The sequence below is a fragment of the Triticum aestivum genome, chromosome 2A (assembly GCF_018294505.1).
Source record: "Triticum aestivum cultivar Chinese Spring chromosome 2A, IWGSC CS RefSeq v2.1, whole genome shotgun sequence".
NCBI lineage: Eukaryota > Viridiplantae > Streptophyta > Magnoliopsida > Poales > Poaceae > Triticum > Triticum aestivum.
This window is the reverse complement of record NC_057797.1, coordinates 590258672-590273449: the sequence shown is the minus strand read 5'-3', so window position 1 is coordinate 590273449 and position 14778 is coordinate 590258672.

The following is a 14778-nucleotide window of genomic DNA, read 5'->3' as shown; positions in this document are numbered from 1 at the left end:
GACGTATGTTTAGACCGAAATCGAAAAATATGTCCACATGTTTAGAGATAGAGGTGTCGATAAAAATAAAATACGGACATGAGGGCATCATGATCATTCTTAGAACAGCAACTTATATAATTCTTGTTTTGGAGTCGGTTTACTTACCGTACCACACACCTATTCCTTTTCGGAGTCTGAAACGTTCCAGAAAGTTTCCCTTATGTACTCCTCCGGGGTTACGGTTTCAATAACATTGGTTTAAACATTTATAGGATTACCTGAGATATAATGTTTAATTCTTTGACCGTTCACCACCTTCGGATTTGTGCCTTCGAAGTTGTTGATTTTTATGGCCCCGGAACGATAGACCTCCTCGATAACGTAAGGACCTTCCCATTTAGAGAGAAGTTTTCCAGCAAAAAATCTTAAACAAGAGTTGTATAGCAATACATAATCGCCTGCATTAAACTCACGCTTTTGTATTCTTTTGTCATGCCATCTTTTAACTTTTTCTTTAAATAATTTGGCATTCTCGTAGGCTTGGGTTCTCCACTCATCAAGTGAGCTAATGTCAAATAACCTCTTCTCACCGCCAAGTTTGAAATCATAATTGAGCTCTTTAATAGCCCAATAAGCCTTATGTTCTAGCTCAAGAGGTAAGTGACATGCTTTTCCATAAACCATTTTATACGGAGACATACCCATAGGATTTTTATATGCAGTTCTATAGGCCCATAATGCATCATCAAGCTTCTTGCACCAATTCTTTCTAGATCTATTAACAGTCTTTTGCAAAATTAATTTGAGTTCTCTATTGCTCAATTCTACTTGACCACTAGACAGCGGGTAATAAGGAGATGCAATTCTATGATTAACATCGTATTTAGCAAGCATTTTACGGAAAGCACCATGAATAAAATGTGAACCACCATCAGTCATTAAATATCTAGGGACTCCAAACCTCGGAAAAACAACTTCTTTAAGCATCTTAATAGAGGTGTTATGATCAGCACTACTAGTTGGAATAGCTTCTACCCACTTAGTAACGTAATCAACAGCAACTAAAATATGTGTGTATCCATTGGAGGCAGGAAAAGGTCCCATATAATCAAAGCCCAAAACATCAAATGGTTCAATAAAAAGTGAGTAGTTCATAGGCATTTCTTGATGTCTACTAATATTACCAATTCTTTGACATTCATCACAAGATACAACAAACTTACGGGCATCCTTGAAGAGAGTAGGCCAATAAAACCCGGATTGCAATACCTTATGTGCAGTTCTATCTCCAGCGTGGTGTCCTCCATAAGCTTCGGGGTGACACTTGCGTAGGATCTGTTCTTGTTCATGCTCAGGTACACAACGCCTAATAACACCATCTACTCCTTCTTTATAAAGATGTGGGCCATCCCAAAAGTAATGTCTCAAATCATAAAAGAACTTTTTCTTTTGCTGGTATGTGAAATTAGGTGGTATAAATTTAGCAACAATATAATCAGCATACCATGGAGCAGTACGAGAAGCATTTATGACATTTAATTATTCATCGGGAAAGCTATCATCAATAGGTAGTGGGTCATCAAGAACATTCTCTGGCCTAGATAAGTTGTCTGCAACGGGGTTCTCAGCTCCCTTTCTATCAATAATATGCAAATCAAATTCTTGTAGCAAGAGAACCCATCTAATAAGTCTAGGTTTAGCATCTTTCTTTTCCATAAGATATTTGATAGCAGCATGATCCGTGTGAATAGTTACTTTAGAATCAACAATATAAGGTCTGAACTTATCACAAGCAAATACAACTGCTAAGCATTCTTTTCCAGTATTAGCATAATTTCTCTGAGCGTTGTCTGGAGTTTTACTAGCATATTGAATAACATTTAATTTCTTATCAACTCTTTGCCCTAAAACAACACCTACAGCATAATCACTAGCATCACACATAATTTCAAAGGGTAAATTCCAATTAGGTGGCTGAACAATAGGTGCATAGATCAATGCTTTCTTAAGTATTTCCAATGCTTCTACACAATCATCATAAAAAACAAATGGTATATCTTTTTGTAATAAATTAGTCGGAGGCCGAGAAAATTTTTGAGAAGTCCTTAATGAACCTCCTATAAAAACCGGCTTGACCAAGGAAACTTCTTATACCTTTGATGTCCTTGGGACATGACATCTTTTCAATAGCACGAACCTTAGCTTTATCAACTTCAATACCTCTTTCAGAAACTTTATGCCCCAAGACAATACCTTCATTAACCATAAAGTGGCAGTTCTCCCAATTCAAGACAAGGTTAGTTTCTTCACTTCTCTGTAAAACTCGATCTAGGTTGCTTAAGCAATCATCAAAAGAGGATCCATAGATGGAGAAATCGTCCATGAAAACATCACAAATGTTTTCACAAAAGTCAGAGAATATACCCATCATGCATCTTTGGAAGGTAGCAGGTGCATTACATAAACCAAAAGGCATACGTCTATAAGCAAAAGTACCGAATGGGCAAGTAAAAGTGGTCTTATATTGATCATCAGCTAACACAGGTATTTGAGAGAAACTAGAATAGCCATCTAGAAAGCAAAAATGTGTATGTATGGATAATATTTCTTGCATTTGATCAATAAAAGGTAAGGGGTAATGATCTTTTTTAGTAGCCTTATTTAATTTTCGGAAATCAATTACCATCCTATAACGTGTAATAATTCTTTGTGAAATCAATTCATCTTTATCATTAGGAATCACAATAATACCTCCCTTTTTAGGGACACAATGGACAGGACTTACCCACTGAAGCAATGGGATAAATTATACCTGCCCCAAGGAGCTTTAGTATTTCCTTTCTTACCACTTCTTTCATCTTAGGATTCAGCCATCGTTGGTGATCACGAACTGGTTTGGCATCTTTCTCCAAGTTTATTTTGTGTTGACATAGTGTGGGACTAATGCCCTTAATATCATCGAGAGTATATCCAATAGCAGCATGGTGCTTCTTCAGAGTTTTCAATAATCTCTCTTATTCATGCTCTGAAAGGTTAGCACTAATAATAACAGGATATATCTTTTTCTCATCAAGATAAGCATATTTAAGAGTATCAGGTAACGGTTTGAGGTCAAACACGGGATCGCCCTTGGGTGGAGGAGGATCCCCTAGGATTTCGACAGGCAAATTGTGTTTCAGGATGGGTTCCTGTTTAAACAACACTTCATCTATTTCCCTTCTTTCATTCATAAACATATCATTTTCATGGTCTAGCAGATATTGTTCTAAAGGATCACTAGGAGGCACGGCAATAGAAGCAAGACCAATAATTTCATCTTTACTAGGCAATTCCTCTTCATGGTGTTTTGTACGAAATTTAGAGAAATTAAACTCATGAGACATATCACCTAAACCAATAGTAACAATATCCTTTTCGCAATCTATCTTAGCATTAACTGTGTTCAAGAAGGGTCTACCAAATATAATGGGACAAAAGCTATCTTGTGCGGAACCAAGAACAAGAAAATCAGCAGGATATTTAGTTTTCCCACACAATACTTCAACATCTCTAACAATTCCAAGTGGTGAAATAGTATCTCTATTGGCAAGTTTAATTGTGACATCAATATCTTCTATCTCAGCAAGTGCAATATCATGCATAATTTCTTTGTAGAAGTCATGAGGTATAGCACTAGCACTGGCACCCATATCACATAAGCCATGATAACAACGATCTCCTATTTTAACAGAAATAACAGGCATGCCTACCACAGGTCTATGTTTATCTTTAGCGCAAGGTTTAGCAATTCTAGCAGTCTCGTCACAGAAATGAATAACATGCCCATCAATATTATCAGACAAGAGATCTTTAACAATAGCAATATTAGGTTCAACTTTAATTTGTTCAGGAGGTGTATAAGTTCTAATATTGCTTTTACGAACCACAGTTGAAGCTTTAGCATAATCTTTTATCCTAACAGGAAAAGGTGGTTTCTCAACATAAGCAATAGGAACAATAGGATCATTATAAGTGATAGTCTTTTCTTTAACTTTAATAGGTGCAGCTACTTTTACTTCTATGGGAGGATGATATTTAAACCACTTCTCTTTAGGGAGATCAATATGAGTAGCAAAGGATTCACGGAAAGAAGCTACTATTTCAGAGTCAAGTCCATATTTAGTGCTAAATTTACGAAAAACATCGATATCCATAAAAGATTTAACACAATCAAACTTAGGTGTCATACCTGACTCCTTACCTTCCTCGAGATCCCAATCTTCAGAGTTGCATTTAATTCCTTCCAATAAATCCCATTTGAATTCAATAGTCTTCATCATAAAACAGCCAGCACATGAAGTATCGAGCATGGTGCGGTTGTTATCAGAAAGCCAAGCATAAAAATTTTGAATAATCATTTCTCTTGAGAGCTCATGATTGGGGCATGAATATAACATTGATTTAAGCCTCCCCCAAGCTTGAGCGATGCTTTCTCCTTCGCGAGGCCAAAAATTATATATATAATTGCGATCACGATGAACAAGATGCATAGGATAAAACTTCTGATGAAATTCCAATTTCAATCATTTGTAGTTCCATGATCCCATACCATCACATAGCCTATACCATGTCAATGCATCTCCCTTCAAAGATAAAGGGAAGACCTTCTTCTTAATAACATCACCGGGCACACCTGCAAGCTTAAATAATCCACAAACTTCATCCACATATATTAGGTGCTCATCAGGATGCATTGTTCCATATCCTGCAAAAGGATTAGCTAGCAGTTTTTCTATCATACCCGAAGGAATCTCAAAGTAGACATTTTCATTTTCAGTAGGTTCAATAGGTTGAGGAGCAACTCTTTGATCTACTGGTCGGGGTGAAGATACCACGAACAAGCCCCTTAGAGGATTACTTTCCATAGTAACAAGTGACAGTAAATTTCAGCACACTATATAAATTTTTCCTTACCGAATTCCACCTACCAAAGGCGCTTCACTCCCCGGCAACGGCGCCAGAAAAGAGTCTTGATGACCCACAAGTATAGGGGATCTATCGTAGTCCTTTCGATAAGTAAGAGTGTCGAACCCAACGAGGAGCAGAAGGAAATAATAAGCGGTTTTCAGCAAGGTATTCTCTGCACGCACTGAAATTATAGGTGACAGATAGTTTTGTGATAAGATAATTTGTAATGAGCAACAAGTAAAAAAGTAAATAAAGTACAGCAAGGTGGCTCAATCCTTTTTGTAGCGAAGGACAAGCCTGGACAAATTCTTATATAGGGAAAAGCGCTCCCGAGGACACATGGGAATTATCGTCAAGCTAGGTTTCATCACGATCATATGATTCACGTTCGGTACTTTGATAATTTGGTATGTGGGTGGACCGGTGCTTGGGTACTGTCCTTACTTGGACAAGCATCCCACTTATGATTAACCTCTATTGCAAGCATCTGCAACTACAACAAAAGTATTAAGGTAAACCTAACCATAGCATGAAACATATGGATCCAAATCAGCCCCTTACGAAGCAACGCATAAACTAGGGTTTAAGCTTCTGTCACTCTAGCAACCCATCATCTACTTATTACTTCCCAATGCCTTCCTCTAGGCCCAAATAATGGTGAAGTGTCATGTAGTCGACGTTCACATAACACCACTAGAGGAGAGACAACATACATCTCATCAAAATATCAAACGAATACCAAATTCACATGACTACTAATAGCAAGACTTCTCCCATGTCCTCGGGAACAAATGTAACTACTCACAAAGCATATTCATGTTCAAAATCATAGGGGTATTAATATGCATATAGGATCTGAACATATGATCTTCCACCAAATAAACCAACTAGCATCAACTACAAGGAGTAATCAACACTACTAGCAACCCACAGGTACCAATCCCGGACTTAGAGACAAGAATTGGATACAAGAGATGAACTAGGGTTTGAGAGGAGATGGTGATGGTGAAGATGTTAATGGAGATTGACCCCCTCCGGTTGAGAGGCTCGTTGGTGATGAAGATGATGATGATTTCCCCCTCCCGGGGGGAGGTTTCCCCGGCAGAGCAGCTCCGCCGGAGCCCTAGATTGATTCTGCCAAGGTTCCGCCTTGTGGCGGCGGAGTCTCGTCCAGAAAATTGGCTTATGATTTTTTTTTCTCATCGAAAGACTCCATATAGCATAAGATGGGCATCGAGGGCCACCAGGGGGCCCACGAGGCAGGGGGCGCGCCCAGGGGGTAGGGCGCGCCCCCACCCTCGTGGGCAGGGTGTGGCCCCCCTCCGGAACTTCTTGCACTCAGTATTTTTTATATATTCTGAAAAGGACTTCCGTGAAGTTTCGGGACTTTTGGAGCTGTGCGGAATAGGTCTCTAATATTTGCTCCTTTGCTAGCCTAGAATCCCAGCTGTCGGCATTGTCCCTCTTTATGTAAACCTTGTAAAATAAGAGAGAATAGGCATAAGTATTGTGACATAATGTGTAATAACAGCCCATAATGCAATAAATATTGATATAAAAGCATGATGCAAAATGGACGTATCAACTCCCCCAAGCTTAGACCTCGCTTGTCCTCAAGCGAAAGCCGAAATCGAAAAATATGTCCACATGTTTAGAGATAGAGGTGTCGATAAAAATAAAATACGGACATGAGGGCATCATGATCATTCTTAGAACAACAACTTATATAATTCTTGTCATATGATCTCTTATACTAGAGTAACAATTAAATCACAATTTAAAGTATGAATCATAAACTTCATTGAAAACTAACAAACTATAATCTCTTTCATTGGAGCAATTGCAATTTATCATAACATAGGAAAGAGTCAATATAAGAGCTTTTCAGCAAGTCCGCATACTCAACTATCATATAGTCTTTCACAATTGCTAACACTCACTCAATACTTATGGGTATGGAGTTTTAATCGAACACAGAGAAAGATAGGGGCTTATAGTTTTGCCTCCCAAAGTTTTACCTCAAGGGTAATGTCAACAATAATAGTTCATGAAAACTCACATCCAATTAGCCATATATACCAGGATCTTTCCAACATGTTGTGCTTGCCAAAAGATAAAATTTAGAAAGGAAGGGTGAAGATCACCATGACTCTTATGCAAGGTAGGAGATAAAAGTAAAAGATAGGCCCTTCGCAGAGGGAAGCAGAGGTTGTCATGCGCTTTTATGGTTGGATGCACAAAATCTTAATGTGAAAGAACATCACTTTATATTGGCACTTGTGATATGGACCTTTATTATGCAGTCTGTCACTTTTATTTCTTCCATATCACACGATCGTATAAATCTTATTTTCTCCCACACTAATAAGTCATACATATTTGGAGAGCAATTTTTTATTGCTTGCACCGATGACAACTTACTTGAGGGATCTTACTCAATCCATAGGTAGGTATGGTGGACTCTCATGGCAAAACTAGTTTAAGGGTGTTTGGAAGCACAAGTAGTATCTCTACTTGGTGCAAAGAATTTGGCTAGCATGAGGGGGAAAGGCAAGCTCAATCATGTTGGATGATCCATGACAATATAATTTATCTCAGATGTAAGAAAACATAACCCATTACGTTGTCTTCCTTGTCCAATGTCAACTCTTTAGCATGTCATATTTTAATGAGTGCTCACAATCATAAAAGATGTCCAAGATAGTGTATTTATATGTGAAGACCTCTCTTTCTTTATTACTTCCTATTAATTGCAACGAAGACCAAAACTATGTTTGTCAACTCTCAACAACTTTTAATCATCATACTCTTTCTGTGTGAGCTCATTACTCTCCATAAGATCCATATGATCTCTTTTATTTCTTTTCATTCTTTTCTCTTTTCTTTTATTCACTCAAGATCATGGAAAAATAATCAAGCCCTTGACTCAACACTAATCTTTATTATATATAGCTCACTGACTCGATTACATAGAAGGATCATAAAGCAAAACTCGCAACTAGATCATACTAAGAACTTTTATTCTACTAGATCAAAATATTATCAAAAGGATCGAACTAAGAAAAGCGGTAAAGATAAAAGTGATGGTGATACTGTTGGGGAACGTAGCAGAAATTCAAAATTTTCCTACGTGTCACCAAGATCTATCTATGGAGAAACCAGCTACGAGTAGAAGGAGAGTGCATCTACATACCCTTGTAGATCGCTAAGCGGAAGCGTTCAAGTGAACGGGGTTGATGAAGTCGTACTCGTCGTGATTCAAATCACCGATGATCAAGTGCCGAACGCACGGCACCTCCGCGTTCAACACACATACAACCCGGTGACGTATCCCACGCCTTGATCCAGCAAGGAGAGAGGGAGAGGTTGAGGAAGACTCCATCCAGCAGCAGCACAACGGCGTGGTGGTGGTGGAGGAGCGTGGCAATCCTGCAGGGCTTCGCCAAGCACCACGGGAGAGGAGGACGACTTGGGAGAGGGGGAGGGCTGCGCCAGAACTTCGTCTGAAGCTCCCATGCGTCTCCCCACTATATATAGGGGTGGAGGGGCTGGTTTCTTGCCCTCCAAGTCCATTGGGGCGTTGGCCAAGGTGGGAGGAAAGAAATCCCATCATTTCCTTCCCCACCGATTGTTATCCCCCCTTTTTAGGGATCTTGATCTTATCCCTTCGGGATATGATCTTATTCCTTCTAAGGGGGGATCTTGGTGCGCCTTGACCAGGGGTGTGGGGCCTTGCCCCCACTACCCACGTTCATGTGGGTCCCCCCATGCAGGTGGGCCCCACTCCGGAACCTTCTAGAACCTTCCCGGTACAATACCGAAAAATCCCGAACATTTTCCGGTGGCCAAAATAGGACTTCCCATATATAAATCTTTACCTCCGGACCATTCCGGAACTCCTCGTGACGTCCGGGATCTCATCCGGGACTCCGAACAACATTCGGTAACCACATACAAACTTCCTTTATAACCCTAGCGTCATCGAACCTTAAGTGTGTAGACCCTACGGGTTCGGGAGACATGCAGACATGACCGAGACGTTCTCCGGTCAATAACCAACAGCGGGATCTGGATACCCATGATGGCTCCCACATGTTCCACGATGATCTCATCGGATGAACCACGATGTCAAGGACTTAATCAATCCCGTATTCAATTCCCTTTGTCTATCGGTATGTTACTTGCCCGAGATTCGATCGTCGGTATCCAATACCTTGTTCAATCTCGTTACCGGCAAGTCACTTTACTCGTTCCGTAACACATCATCCCGTGATCAACTCCTTGGTCACATTGCGCATATGATGATGTCCTACCGAGTGGGCCCAGAGATACCTCTCCGTTTACACGGAGTGACAAATCCCAGTCTCGATCCGCATAAAACAATAGATACTTTCGGAGATACCTGTAGTGCACCTTTATAGTCACCCAGTTACGTTGTGACGTTTGATACACCCAAAGCACTCCTACGGTATCCAGGAGTTACACGCTCTCATGGTCGAAGGAAGAGATACTTGACATTGGCAAAGCTCTAGCAAATGAACTACACGATCTTTTGTGCTAGTCTTAGGATTGGGTCTTGTCCATCACATCATTCTCCTAATGATGTGATCCCGTTATCAACGACATCCAATGTCCATAGCCAGGAAACCATGACTATCTGTTGATCACAACGAGCTAGTCAACTAGAGGCTCACTAGGGACATATTGTGGTCTATGTATTCACACGTGTATTACGATTTCCGGATAATACAGTTATAGCATGAATAAAAGACAATTATCATGAACAAGGAAATATAATAATAATACTTTTATTATTGCCTCTAGGGCATATTTCCAACAGTCTCCCACTTGCACTAGAGTCAATAATCTAGTTCACATCGCCATGTGATTAACACTCACAGGTCACATCGCCATGTGACTAACACCCAAGAGTTTACTAGAATCAGTAGTCTAGTTCACATCACTATGTGATTAATACTCAATGAGTTTTAGGTTTGATCATGTTGCTTGTGAGAGAGGTTTTAGTCAACGGGTCCGAACCTTTCAGATCCGTGTGTGTTTTACAAATCTCTATGTCATCTCCTAGATGTAGCTACCACGCTCTATTTGGAGCTAATCCAAATAACTGTTCTACTTGGAGCTATTCTAAATTGTTGCTCCATTATATGTATCCGGTATCTCTACTCAGAGCTATCCGGATAGGTGTCAAGCTTGCATCGACGTAACCCTTTACGACGAACTCTTTTACCACCTCCATAATCGAGAAAAATTCCTTAGTCCACTAATTTCTAAGGATAACTTTGACCGCTGTCCTGTGATCCATTCTTGGATCACTCTTGTACCCCTTGACTGACTCATGGCAAGGCACACTTCAGGTGCGGTACTCAGCATGGCATACTGTAGAGCCTACGTCTAAAGTATAGGGGACGACCTTCGTCCTTTCTCTCTTTTCTGCCGTGGTCGAGCTTTAAGTCCTAACTTCGTACCTTACAACTCAGGCAAGAACTCCTTCTTTGACTGGTCCATCTTGAACACCTTCAAGATCATGTCAAGGTATGTGCTCATTTGAAAGTATTATTAAGCATTTTGATCTATCCTTATAGATCTTGATGCTCAATGTTCAAGTAGCTTAATCCAGGCTTTCCATTGAAAAACACTTTCAAAATAACCCTATATGCTTTCCAGAAATTCTACGTCATTTCTGATCAACAATATGTCAACAACATATACTCATCAGAAATTCTATAGTGCTCCCACTCACTTCTTTGGAAATACAAGTTTCTCGTAAACTTTGTACAAACCCAAAATCTTTGATCATCATCAAAGCACACATTCCAACTCCGAGATGCTCACTCCAGTCCTTAGAAGGATTGCTGGAGCTTTGCATACTTATTAGCATCTTTTGGGATTGACAAAACCTTCCGGTTGTATCACATACAACCTTTCCTCAAGTATAACGTCGAGGAAACAATGTTTTGACATCCTATCTGCAAGATTTCATCAATCATGCAGTAACTGCTAATCCAATTCCAACAGACTCTTAGCATCGCTACGAGTGAGAAAACCTCACCGTAATCAACTCCTTGAACTTGTCGGAAAATATCTTAACGACAAGTCGAGCTTTCTTAATGGTAATTCTTACCATCATTGTCTGTCTTCCTTTTAAAATCCATCCGTACCCAATGGCCTTACGACCATCAAGTATTTCTTCCAAAGTCATGGATCCGTTCTCGGATTTTATGGCCTCGAGCCATTTATCGGAATCCGGGCCCACCATTGCTTCTCCATAGCTCGTAGGTTCATTGTTGTCCAGCAACATGACTTCCAAGACAGGATTACGTACCACTCTGATGTAGTACGTATCCTTGTCATCCCACGAGGTTTGGTAGTGACTTGATCCGAAGTTTCATGATCAACATCACAAGCTTCCACTTCAATTGGTGTAGGTGCCACAGGAACAACTTCCTGTGCCCTGCCACACACTAGTTGAAGAGACGGTTCAATAACCTCATCAAGTTTCCACCATCCTCCCACTCAATTCTTTCGAGAGAAACTTTTCCTCGAGAAAGGACCCGATTCAAGAAACAATCCATATTGCTTTCGGATCTGAATTAGGAGGTATACCCAACTGTTTTGGGTTTCCTATGAAGATGCATTTTATCCGCTTTGGGTTCGAGCTTATCAACCTGAAACTTTTTCATATAAGCGTCGCAGCCCCAAACTTTTAAGAAACGACAACTTAGGTTTCTCTAAACCATAATTCATACGGTGTCATCTCAACGGAATTACGTGGTGCCCTATTTAAAGTGAATGTGGTTGTCTCTAATGCCTAACCCATGGACAATAGTGGTAATTCGATAAGAGACATCATGGTACGCACCATATCCAATAGGGTGCAACTATGATGTTCGGACACACCATCACACTATGGTGTTCCAGGCGGTATTAATTGCGAAACAATTTCCACAATGTCTTAATTGTGTGCCAAAACTCGTAACTCAGATATTCATCTCTATGATCATATCATAGACATTTTATCCTCTTGTCACAATGATCTTCTACTTCACTCTGAAATTACTTGAACCATTCAATAATTCAGACTTGTGTTTCATCAAGTAAATATTCTCAACATCTACTCGAATCATCTGTGAAGTAAGATCATAACGATATTCACTGCATGCCTCAGCACTCATTGGATTGGACACATCAAAATGTGTTACTTCCAACAAGTTGCTATCTTGTTCCATCTTACTGAAAACGAGGCTTTTCAGTCATCTTGCCCATGTGGTATGATTTGCATATCTCAAGTGATTCAAAATCAAGTGAGTCCAAACGGTCCATTTGCATGGAGTTTCTTCATGCATATACACCAATAGACATGGTTCGCATGTCTCAAACTTTTCAAAAACGAGTGAGTCCAAAGATCCATCAACATGGAGCTTCTTCATGCGTTTTATACCATTATGACTTACATGGCAGTGCCACAAGTAAGTGGTACTATCATTACTATCTTATATCTTTTGGCATGAAAATGTGTATCACTACGATCGAGATTCAATAAACCATTCATTTTAGGTGCAAGACCATTGAAGGTATTATTCAAATAAATAGAGTAACCATTATTCTCTTTAAATGAATAACCGTATTGCGATAGACATAATCCAATCATGTCTATGCTCAACGCAAACACCAAATCTCGATGGTAGAGGGAGCGTGCGATGCTTGATCATATCAACATTGGAAACACTTCCAACACATATCGTCAGCTCACCTTTAGCTAGTCTCCGTTTATGCCGTAGCTTTTATTTCGAGTTACTAACACTTAGCAACCGAACCGGTATCTTATACCCTGGTGCTACTAGGAGTACTAGTAAAGTACACATTAACATAATGTATATCCAATATACTTCTATCGACCTTGCCAGCCTTCTCATCTACCAAGTATCTAGGGTAATTCTGCTCTAGTGACTGTTCCCCTTATTACAGAAGCACTTAGTCTCGGGTTTGGGTTCAACCTTGGGTTTCTTCACTGGAGCAGCAGCTGATTTGCCGTTTCATGAAGTATCCCTTCTTGCCCTTGCCCTTCTTGAAACTAGTGGTTTCACCAACCATCAACAATTGATGCTCCTTCTTGATTTCTACTTTCGCGGTGTCAAACATCGTGAATACCTCAAGGATCATCTTATTTATCCCTGATATGTTATAGTTCATCACGAAGCTCTAGCAGCTCGGTGGCAATGACTTTGGAGAAACATCACTATCTCATTTGGAAGATCAACTCCCACTCAATTCAAGTGATTGTTGCACTCAGACAATCTGAGCACAAGCTCAACGATTGAGATTTTCTCCCTTAGTTTGCAGGCTAAGAGAATCGTCGGAGGTCTTATACCTCTTGACGTGAGCACGAGCCTGAAATCCCAATTTCAGCCCTCGAAACATCTCATATGTTCCGCGATGTTTCGAAAACGTCTTTGGTGCCTCTACTTAAACCATTTAACTGAACTATCACGTAGTTATCAAAACGTGTATGTTCGATGTTCGAAACATCCACAAACGACGTTTGGGGTTCAGCACACTGAGCAGTGCATTAAGGACATAAGCTTTCTACTGTTCGCATAATCGCTACTATCAACTTTCAACTATATTTTCTCTAGGAACATATCTAAAATAGTAGAACTAAAGCGCGAGCTACGACATAATTTGCAAAAGGTCTTTTGACTATGTTCAGGATAATTAAGTTCATCTTATGAACTCCCACTCAGATAGACATCCCTCTGGTCATCTAAGTGATTACATGATCCGAGTCAACTAGGCCGTGTCCGATCATCACGTGAGACGGACTAGTCATCATCGGTGAACATCTTCATGTTGATCGTATCTACTATACGACTCATGCTCGACCTTTCGGTCTCCGTGTTCCGAGGCCATGTCTGTACATGCTAGGCTCGTCAAGTTAACCCTAAGTGTTTTCGCTGTGTAAAACTGTCTTACACCCGTTGTATGTGAACGTAAGAATCCATCACACCCGATCATCACGTGGTGCTTAGAAGCGACGAACTGTAGCAACGGTGCACAGTTAGGGGAGAACACTTCTTGAAATTTTGTAAGGGATCATCTTATTTACTACCGTCGTCCTAAGCAAACAAGATGCATAAACATGATAAACATCACATGCAATCAAATAGTGACATGATATGGCCAATATCATTTTGCTCCTTTTGATCTTCATCTTCGGGGCTCCATGATCATCATCGTCACCGGCACGACACCATGATCTCCATCATCGTGTCTTCATGAAGTTGTCACGCCAACGACTACTTCTACTTCTATGACTAACGCGTTTAGCAATAAAGTAAAGTAGTTTACATGGCGTTCTTCAATGACACGCAGGTCATACAATAAATAAAGACAACTCCTATGGCTCCTGCCGGTTGTCATACTCATCGACATGCAAGTCGTGAATCCTATTACAAGAACATGATCAATCTCATACATCACATATCATTCATCACATTCTTCTTGGCCATATCACATCACATAGCATACCCTGCAAAAACAAGTTAGACGTCCTCTAATTGTTGTTTGCATGTTTTACGTGGCTGCTATGGGTTTCTAGCAAGAACGTTTCTTACCTACGCAAAACCACAACGTGATATGCCAATTGCTATTTACCCTTCATAAGGACCCTTTTCATCGAATCCGTTCCGACTAAAGTGGGAGAGACTGGCACCCGCTAGCCACCTTATGCACCAAGTGCATGTCAATCGGTGGAACCTGTCTCACGTAAGAGTACGTGTAAGGTCGGTCCGGGCCGCTTCATCCCACAATACCGTCGAAACAAGATTGGAC